This window comes from Hibiscus syriacus, unplaced genomic scaffold (assembly GCF_006381635.1).
Source record: "Hibiscus syriacus cultivar Baekdansim isolate YM2019G1 unplaced genomic scaffold, ASM638163v2 tig00111835_pilon, whole genome shotgun sequence".
NCBI lineage: Eukaryota > Viridiplantae > Streptophyta > Magnoliopsida > Malvales > Malvaceae > Hibiscus > Hibiscus syriacus.
The window spans coordinates 878,049-888,436 of record NW_024063193.1 but is presented as its reverse complement, the minus strand read 5'-3'; positions in this window follow the sequence as shown (position 1 = coordinate 888,436).

The window sequence follows — 10,388 nt, the reverse complement described above, 5'->3', positions numbered from 1 at the left end:
TTCCTAAACCAAACTGCTAGTATAAACATTCAAGTCGTACAAATATTGTGACTCATTGAGTCATTTAAAAGACCTTTACTAAACGTATCTTGTCAAATTCAAAACTCGTTACTAAGGATCACTTCAACCTTGAAGAATTAAAATATATTCGACCATGACGAACTCACTAGTTCCTAGCCAATCAGATTTTCACAACAAGATTCCCGAACAAAATGGGTATCTTTAATTTGTTGAATTGAGATAAAAAAAATTATTTATGAACATTTCTCTAACATGTTCCACGATACTATGGATTGAGCAAAGGCATCTTAGAGGAAATAAAGATGACACAACTAAATATAATATCAAACATAGACTAAACTAAATTTTAACAAGGTAGACACCAACACCATCGGAGGTCTAATCAGGTTCGTATTCCACAGATCTTAGCATTAAATGGACACAAATTTACAAATATTTTTCCACGACAACACTCAAAAATATTCGTCGGAACTTTTTGAAAAGTACAATTGACGGAATCATCAAAATGTAATAGATTATTTAAGACTTCAACAACAAAGGAATTAACGAAGTGTTTAAAGTATTCGAGATATTTACAGGTCACTGGGAATAAATTTTTGAGTTTACGAACATGAGTTTTTAGTCCGAGCTATCATTGGTTCAAATCGAACATTCATCTTTTGGAGTATACACGAGTTACCATATCATGTGTTCTTATGAAAATATGATATGTACATTGGGGTCTAGCTTGATTATCAAACTCTATCGAAAGTCAGTCAAGAAATATAATTTTAGAAATCACGAGAAGGAACTCATCGGGACCAAGGGAACTCAAATTTTAGTAAATCCAACAAATAATAGGAGAATCCATGGAGCATAATTTGAGGAATCCATATTCACAATTTTGATTCTTTTAAATTCGAGCTAACACAATCTCATACTAACAAATCTTTTATTAGCAAACATATGGATCATCACAATAACGACTCTGATTAGGGCTAAATGCAATTGTTTTAGAATTAACACGACCACATACCTTCATAAGACATTCAATTAAGAAATATTATCATTAACATCAGAGTATCCATTTAACGAGGCTAAGAAGACATTTACTTATTAAGGCATGAAAGATCTTTTATATTTGTATACCAACATCGTCTAAAGATCATATGTAGAAAGTCTTCAAAAATGAGGAGACTTACACTTATTGGGTTAAAAAAATGATCTATTTGAGAGTTCTAGATCTAAATCGACAACTTAAGAATGTCATTGATGAAATCAAAAAGCAGAATGACAAGATCATAACGAACCTTTAAACTCACTAGGTTTGTGGAGACATCTATCACAAGGATCGTCCCCCAAGATAAAATTAATAATATAAAATCTATAAGAATCAAGCAAAATATCACTCTAAAAACATATTGGTTTTATAAAATTTGCTCATTACGAGTCGTTGACCTAGAGGTGAACCAGGAACGATATCTTGAAAATCTGGGGTATCAATTTAACAAGACCGAAAAGACATTTGCTTGTTAGCGCAAGGAAAATACCCATTAGATCCATACGAACGTCATTTAAGACTCAATCTTATTGAGGTAGAGGAATTATCTATCCAATAATTATAGATTTAGAGTACCTACAAGACATCATTGATGGAATCAACCATCAAGATAATGAGATCACATCATAGTCTCAACTCTTTGCAAAAGTTACGATCATGACTCATGACGATAACGCTTATGAAAATCATCATGAACCTTTGATCGATCAAGGTCAAGGTAGGAAAACAATTCTTAATAAAAGGGGTATCTTATCAAATTTGCTCTTATGGGTTAACCACTCAAAAATGATAACTCCCTTCTTCCGCAATGATCCTATCAACCTATTATGGATCAAACACAATTTATTATTATTATTATTATTATTCTCATTATTATTATTATCATCATCACAGAAACCAGTTTCACATAATCAGGCTAGTCAGAATATCTCACATTCACTACGCACTTTGATATCCAAGACACGCTTGAGGATGAAAATTAAACCCCACTTACACCTACAGATTAGCTAAGAAAGATAGTTGAATAGATCTTTTTCTAATAAATCACTCGTCACTCTGACGACATTACCTTTCTACACATATCTATCATTTTTGTACCAATATTCCCTTTTCAGTTTTACAATAATTCTTTCTACACTTTACTTAGCATTTTTGTTCACAGATATAGAAAACAATTTCTTAGCATTATCCATGGGGAGCAACTAGGTTCCTCCTTCGAACCTTTCCAAGCATATTGTAAAACATGATTTTTGTTCAGCGTATCTTTTTTTCTCCTAGGCCCAAAACATTTTATTGAAGCCAATTTAAAGTTTGGGACATTAACTGACTTACAAAAAAAATTTCAAGCAAGATCAAAATGTTTTCAAGACATAACATCTTCTTAAGATAGAATTGACTTTTAGTTATCTTTCCAACGCATCTTGAAACACCTCAATCGGACATCGAGAACTCAAGATATGCTCATTTTAATGAAGACAACACTTGCAAAAAATTAGATACGGGTCGAATACAAGAATTTTAATTTATTTCGTATTTTCAATTATTTTATTGATTATTTGTTAATAAATTCAGCTTTCTACTTCTCATTATTTATTTAGGGTAATTTAGGATCTTTTCATTATGTTAATATTACTTTTCTTAATTATTGTACCTAACATTAATAAAAAGATTCTAGGATTTTTGCTTTTAAGGTTTTTAGGAGCCTATAAATAGACATTCTTATTTTATAATGAGGACATGGATTGTAACTTGAAAAAGAGAAGAGCAATAAAAGAAAACCTTTGACTCAAGGTAATTCCTTCGCTTTATTTTTGTTCTTGTTACTTTGTTCAAATTCAATCTTATTTTTGTTTTCTTCTTTCTTTAAATTTTTTTCTTTTCGAGAAGAAGAAACCAAAGAATAAGAAAATATGTTTTAAACTAATCCTCATGGATTTAACATTCCTTGAGGTTTCTTAGTAAAACTAATAACCTTTCCATTTTTTTATTTCTATCTTCATTTTATTTTTGTTGTTTAAATCTATCACGACCTTGATTTAACTTAAAAACTTTGTGGGATTAGAGAATACCGAGGAACAAGGAACAAAGGCTTAGAAATAATCTTCATAGATTTAATATTTAATTCCTTCGCTTTATTTGTTCTTGTTACTTGTTCAAATTCAATCTATTTTGTTTTCTTCTTTCTTTAAATTTTTTCTTTTCGAGAAGAGAAACCAAAGAATAAGAAAATATGTTTAAAACTAATCCTCATGGATTTAACATTCTTGAGGTTTCTTAGTAAAACTAATAACCTTTCCATTTTTTTATTTCTATCTTCATTTTATTTTGTTGTGTTAAATCTATCACGACCTTGATTTAACTTAAAACTTTGTGGGATTAGAGAATACCGAGGAACAAGGAACAAAGGCTTAGAAAGATAATATTTTATTTCCTTTTTTTTTTTTAATGAAAATCAATGGTGGATCTTAATTTTTTTATTTATTTAGTTATTTATTTTGATCTAATTTTTTGGGGGTTTTACATTTAATTAAATGATCCGAGGACCCAATCCGAATCACTTATGAGTTCTACACCTTTTAATGGATAGAGGATAAACTATGGTTGTCGCACATGCAATTTCTTTCAAAAATTTATTTAATTTTAAATTAAACTTTTAGCATTTATTTAATTCATTCCAACCATTAATATTTTTCCTTTTTTAGTCACCATTTTAATATGAATGATTTCTTTTTTTTAATTCTATTTTTATTAAACTTTTTTATTCCATTTTCATCTTCCTAATTTCCACATAAATTGGCTTAATCTTTGTCGTTTCTTTCTAACTTTATTTCATTATAATTTATCTTCCTTTTTTGAAAATTTATTTTATTTAAATCTTTAAAATTCTTTTTAAGTTCATAAAATTATTGTTTTAGTTTTCATGATGACCTTCATTTATTATTTACCTTTTCCTTCATATCTGTTTTTTTTTTAAATTTTATTAGGTTTAATTTATTTTTGAATTTTTAAGGTTTTAATCTAATTTTATTTCCTTTTTAACCTAACGTTAATTATTTTCACTTTAACTTTTCATTTTTCCCTTTTTTTTGTATTTATGTTATATTTATTTGTTTATTTTTAGTATTTATATCGCATGATTTTAAAGTTTCGTATTCCTTTTTATTATTTAATTTATTCGTATGAATTGTATCATTTATTATATATTGGCACCCGTGACCTTTTTTTCTGCATATTAGACCTACTTTTTACATTTTATACAATATCCTAATTTCTTTTATTTTACAATAACCAATTTTCAAAGATAAGTAATTTGAATCTTTTCTATAATTTTTTGCCTAAACTTTAATTTTCGCAACTAAGACAACCGAGTAATCGAGTGGTACCGAAAGGGCAATTCAAGGGTTTTTATCATTCATCGATTGTAATCGACTCTCGAATCTGACATTTCTCTGGTATGATGCAAATCTAGTAAAATGGTAAGATTAAGGTGTCTGATCTACCTAATTCAAAATCGATCGGTGGTCACTCCATAACAATTCCAAATTGAGACGAGAATCCAGAACCACCCGAAGGACCATTACTGTAGCTTGGCGACTCCACTGGAGACTATTGAGAGTTAGTCCAAAAATCGATAACCCGTTTGTATTCTTAAGTGAAAATTGTAAATTTAGATCTTAATTTATTTTCGATCCATTTTATTTACCTTTTATTATTTTTTTTCAAATAAATAATTGTACTGATGTTTTCTCTTAATGATTTTAGTTTTCAAAAACTTACACTTCAAGCTGTAAACCTGAGTTCTTATAAGTGTGGGTGAAAGCAAAGCCTTCATGAGAATTTATTTTTCGCATAGGCCTAGAAATTTGCCCTCGAGATTTATATACCTTATGTTTTCGTAGGAATTTATTCCTCATGTTAGAGATAAAGGAATGTTTCTTCTCGAGTTTAACTCGGTCCGCACAAGCCTATAATAGGTTTAGGATCGAGGGTCTGGCAAGCCAAGAGGGCACCGGCATGGAGAACTCGAGTCCCTTTTATAGAACCAAACCCAGTGGCGATGTGAGACTAGAGCCTACCCTAAAACCACATGCAAAACCCTAGGATGTTGGCCATTATTTTTGCTTTAATTATACTATTATAAGCATACAAACTACATATATATGCGATTAGGATTTTATTTCGATGAAAAACATGTGGGATTAGAAATTATGTTCAGGTAGGAACGAAAGCATGTCAGCTAGATATCATGCTGGGTAGGAATCCTTATAATATATGCTTTTATTATTAATCTACCATACTGTTTCCTTTTGTTTCTCTTTTCACTTTTTTTATTTACACCATCTGCATAGAGACGTTAATCCCTAAAGTGTCCGTCAATTTCAAGATAGTTTTCATTAATAGAAAAAGGGCTATGATATAAGAGGTAAAAAATGTAGACGTACGACTATGGTCCGATAAGACTCGGAAGGAGAAAATAGACAATATGCAAGATAACAACAAGAGGTGGATGGTTGCACTTCAAGAGTTGCGAGGCATATGGGGCAAGTAGAGATGTAAAATAAAGTGAAAGCACTATATAAAAAAAGAGATTCTAATTCTAAAATCGTAATACAACTGTAAACATGAGGTCCACTACTAAGGGACACACGACTCTTTTTGCACTATATAACATCCTGAAAAATGAGCAATTTTTAGATAGTTTCTTACGATGGAGGAATTCATCACAGAATAAGACTTAACGAAAGTGAAAATAAGAGATGTAGTCATCCGGGAGTTCTTAGGGAAAATTCACTAAACGACTCATCACCTGTTGGGTTTGAAGAAAAAAAGCTTGGGCATCAAGGCTTGGCACGTAGTTAGTCACATGTGAAGTAAAAGAAAACTAGTCAACCAGTCTGAAGTTATCTAGAAATGTTTTTGGTCTAGATATAATAGCACTTTTGTCTCAACGAAGGTTTTTCTATTGTGATAGGCACTTTTTAAATCAACGACTCAAGTTCATCATGCATTCTTGCATTTTTATTTTAACTAACATTTTATTATGCATTCATGATTAAACTTTAAACGACTAATAGGAGTTTTTTTGTTAACGAAGGAAAAAGCACTGGACACATCACATCCGTATAATACTCGATTCAAATCAACACAAATAGAAGCTATAATGAAGGAGATTGAAGAGAACTTCGCTAAGCTACAATATTGAGTTAGAATCTCAAGACCAATTTGGATTCCATTGCCAAGAATTAGAATGCTCTGCTCGTACAACTGATGGCATAAATGAAAGGGGTGAATTTCAATAATTTCTCAAGGACATAAGCTATTGAGGAAACAATGACACCACTACCAAAATTGATAATTACCCCTAGATATCATGCAGATTTTTATGCCACTAAGGGACAAGTTCGGGTAACCAATCCTAATAGTAACCCCAAAAATTACATCCCATACTTTGACGAGGAAGATGAATCCTGAAAATAAAAGAGAAAATAAGACAGTTAAAGGATCAAATGAAGACTATCAGAAGAGATGAAGGCTTTTACGGGATCGATGCCTTGGAAATTAGCTTGGTCCCACATCTTGTACTATCCAAAATTTCAAACTTCCAGACTTTGAGAAATTTGATGGAAATAGTTGCTTGTCAGTGCATATAACCATTTTTCACTGAAAGATGACGGGGAATGTGGGAAATGATCCATTCCTGATCCGTTACTTCCAAGAGAGCATATCGGGTTCAATAATTTGATGGTACAACCAGCTAGGCAGAACTCATATCCAGACTTGGAATGATCTTACTAAGTCCTTTCTGGAGCAATTCAAGCACATAAATGAGATGAGGTCGGATCAAGTAATATTGTAAGGGATGGAGAAAATGGAAAACAAAAGTTTCTAACACTCAACGTAGTGATTGAAGGATATAGTTGTTCAAGTTCATCATCTCCTAAAAGAAAAGAAGACAAGAAAACTTTTCGTGCATACTCTCAAAGCTCCCTTCTTCAGACATTTAGTTTCGATCACTTCCAGAAGCTTTGTAGATATCGTAATGGCCGGTGAGATGGTAGAAATGGCTATCAAATAGGGGAAGATATAAGGGAATGAATCTCATAGGAGACCATCCTCAAGGAATAAGGAAGGGGAGGTCAGCAACGTCACTATCACACAACTAAAGTCAACTGCACTATCAATGCAAATTGACCCTATTCTGATGACGTATCAAGAGATATTTCAGCAACTCTATGATAAGTATCCCTATCCAGTGGATCCTCTAAAGCCACCATAGCCTAGATGCTACGATGAGAGCGTACATTGTTTATATCACAGTGGTGTCCTGGGGCATTCCGTCGAAAATTATCCTGCCTTTAAGAGGGTTTTCCAAAGGTTGTGAGAAAAAAATCACATTCACTTCAAGGACTCAAATGTGGCGCAATGTTTTAATCATGAGAAAGAAAGAGTTAATGAATGATGATGCATAAGAATTTGATAGGTCCGAAATTCATTTATTATTGCGGAGTTATGCCCTAGAGAATAATGTCTTGTTTGAATGTGCTTTCTACATATGAATTGTTTTCTCATTGAATAAATATGAACAATAAAGCATTTTGAATTTTAGTGAATATCAAATATAATGAAATGCACATTTAGGAATCAAGATTATAGTCTTTTGACATGTGACGAGATTAAACTCCCTACAAATAAGATCCATACATTTCAAATGAAGGTAACATTTTCCCACACAATGAAGCAGTAAAATGCTCGAGAAGTGGACAAGATAGAGCATTTTTTGTTAATGACATTGAAAAACCTATTAGTTTGCATAGTTGTTGAGGATGTTCGATGACGATATACAATTTTCACAAATGGAATGGTGGAACGGATGAATTTAACTTAGGTTAGTTGTTTAAAAATTGAGATTTAAGGATGAAATTTCTTGACCTTCACCGACGCTTTGACTATAAAAGATCCTTCTTAATGAACTTAAGAAATTTTGAAATTGAAAACTCAAGGATTTAATTTTAATGCTAATTTTAACTTTGTTGGGGGAACTCCGTTGAAAGTAGTAAGCTGCTAATCTTTGGAGGTAATGTCCGAGCTTAATGAAGTGAGTTACATTCGAGTTGTCAAGTCGAAGACTTTCTGACACTTGAATCATCTAATTAGGGGTATTCCACTAAAGTAATGGGCTATGTCAAGAGCCCTAACTTTATAATTATGATTACATTTAGATCATGACAGTAGTCTCTATGGGTCGAGATGAATATCCTAGCAAAATCAAAAGCGATGACATCAAACTTAATGAACAATTTAAATAAAGGTGGTAAAGCATAAAGTAAATGTGAATTGAGAATGAGTTCCGATGAAAGATGAACTAAGGGAGTTAAGAAACATCTGTTATAGTCAACTACACAAAAGCACTCGGGAATTTTTTTAGAATAATATTTCTACACTAACTTTGCTCAAGGAGTCTATAAATCTTAAAAATGGAAGATTCATGAGAACTAAAACATAAATGCTCTCTAAGAAGTTTAACAATGAAATGTACCAGTTGCACTATTTTTTCTACATTTTATTCAAAGGTTATGCCAGAATTGTGGGGCATTATGGAAATGTTCAAAAAAACTTTAAAATCCTAATAAAACCAAACCAAATTACACTGCCTTCCCAGATCACCCATCGATCTTGATACTTGTCAAAGGACTATAATTTTTTTAAATCAACATGTTTGATTAATTTATTTGATATTCAATGAATTGATATTTTGCTTCAATTACTCTAACATCTTTTCACACTGGACTTTTCAATAGTTTGAAAAAAGACATTTTTAAACAAGACATATTTTCTTAAAGATTGTTGAAGTGGGACATCGCCAAAATCCCTACCTCTTCCATTATTGTGTTCCTTGATCCAGCTTCGTAACCACTCCTGAAAACGTAGGCCTCACAACAATGAACCGATTGAAAAAACTTTGTACGGGAAAAAGAGGGAAACCCACTCACGAGCCAAAATTTAATGATGCTACATCTTAATGTAAACCCTGATGGCTATGATGAGCATAAGATGAATCAAACAGAGAGAAGCTTTACTACAAAATTTCCATGAGAGCAACTAAAGAGAAGTTTCCATTCAAAATCTTCCAAGAGATTCCCTAGTCTGACATGGATCCATAACGAAATCATAACTTGTCAAGCCAAGGCTAAGCGAGTGTCTTGGGATGTGAAGAAAAAAAGTTAACCCATTCAAACAAGAGTTGAAGATTTCTAAGAACAATGATCATTTTATTTTCCAAGAAGCAATGTCATCTGATGATTGCATCATTATTAGGGCAAGATCGACTTAAAGAAATATGAGAGAAGATCAGGATTGGCAAACGAGGATAAAGACTTCTCTTTATGAGAACATCGAAAATGATACATTTACATTTTAGGCATACTTTAAGACAATACATTCATGGCATTACATATGCATACATATATATAATTTTACATATTTCAAGCAAGATTCACGACGAATGATATAAAGCTTGACCTCTTATTCGACTTAGACCTATGAAGGGGAGTCATCCAAATAACTTGACTTAAACCCTCTAAGAGAACTCATCCAAAGGATCAAGTCTGACTTAAACTATGAAGGGGAGTAATCTTATTTGACTTAGACCTGCGAAAGGGAGTCATCCAAAGAATCAAGACTGGCTTAAACCATGAAGGGGATCACATGACTTAAACCCGCGAATGGGAGTTATCCAAAGAATCTAGACTGGCTTAAACCGTGAAGGAGAGTCGTCTTGTTTGGCTTAAACTCATAAAGAGGAGACATCCAAACAATCCTTCATTTGGAGGAATTATTTACATCATAGTTTAAGTCGAGAAGAGCCATCTGTCAACTAAAGTTTTCAAGTTCAATTTCATTCAACTTGAAAGAACATTGAACTCATGGTAGTAACGGGGAACTAACTTCTGCTTAAAATTTAAATTGAGGTCTTTTAATCAAGAAGAAAACTCAAGTTGGCCATGATTTGGCAACAAGGAACCACTTCCCGGCCAGATTTTGACATAACTTAAATTAAGAAGAGTTATTTGTCGACCAAAGTTTTTATGTTTGATTCTATTCAACTCGAGTGCACACTGACCGTATGGTAGCAAAAAGGAAATAAATTATAGTTAAAATTCAAACCTAGGTATTTAAGCCAAGAAGAAGACCCAGGTTGGCTGTGATTTGGCAACAAGGAATAACTTCCTAGTCCAAATTTTGACATAGCTTAAGCCAAGAAGAGCTTTATGTCAACCGAAGCTTTCAAGTTCGATTCTAATCATCTCGAGAGAATACTGATCGTATG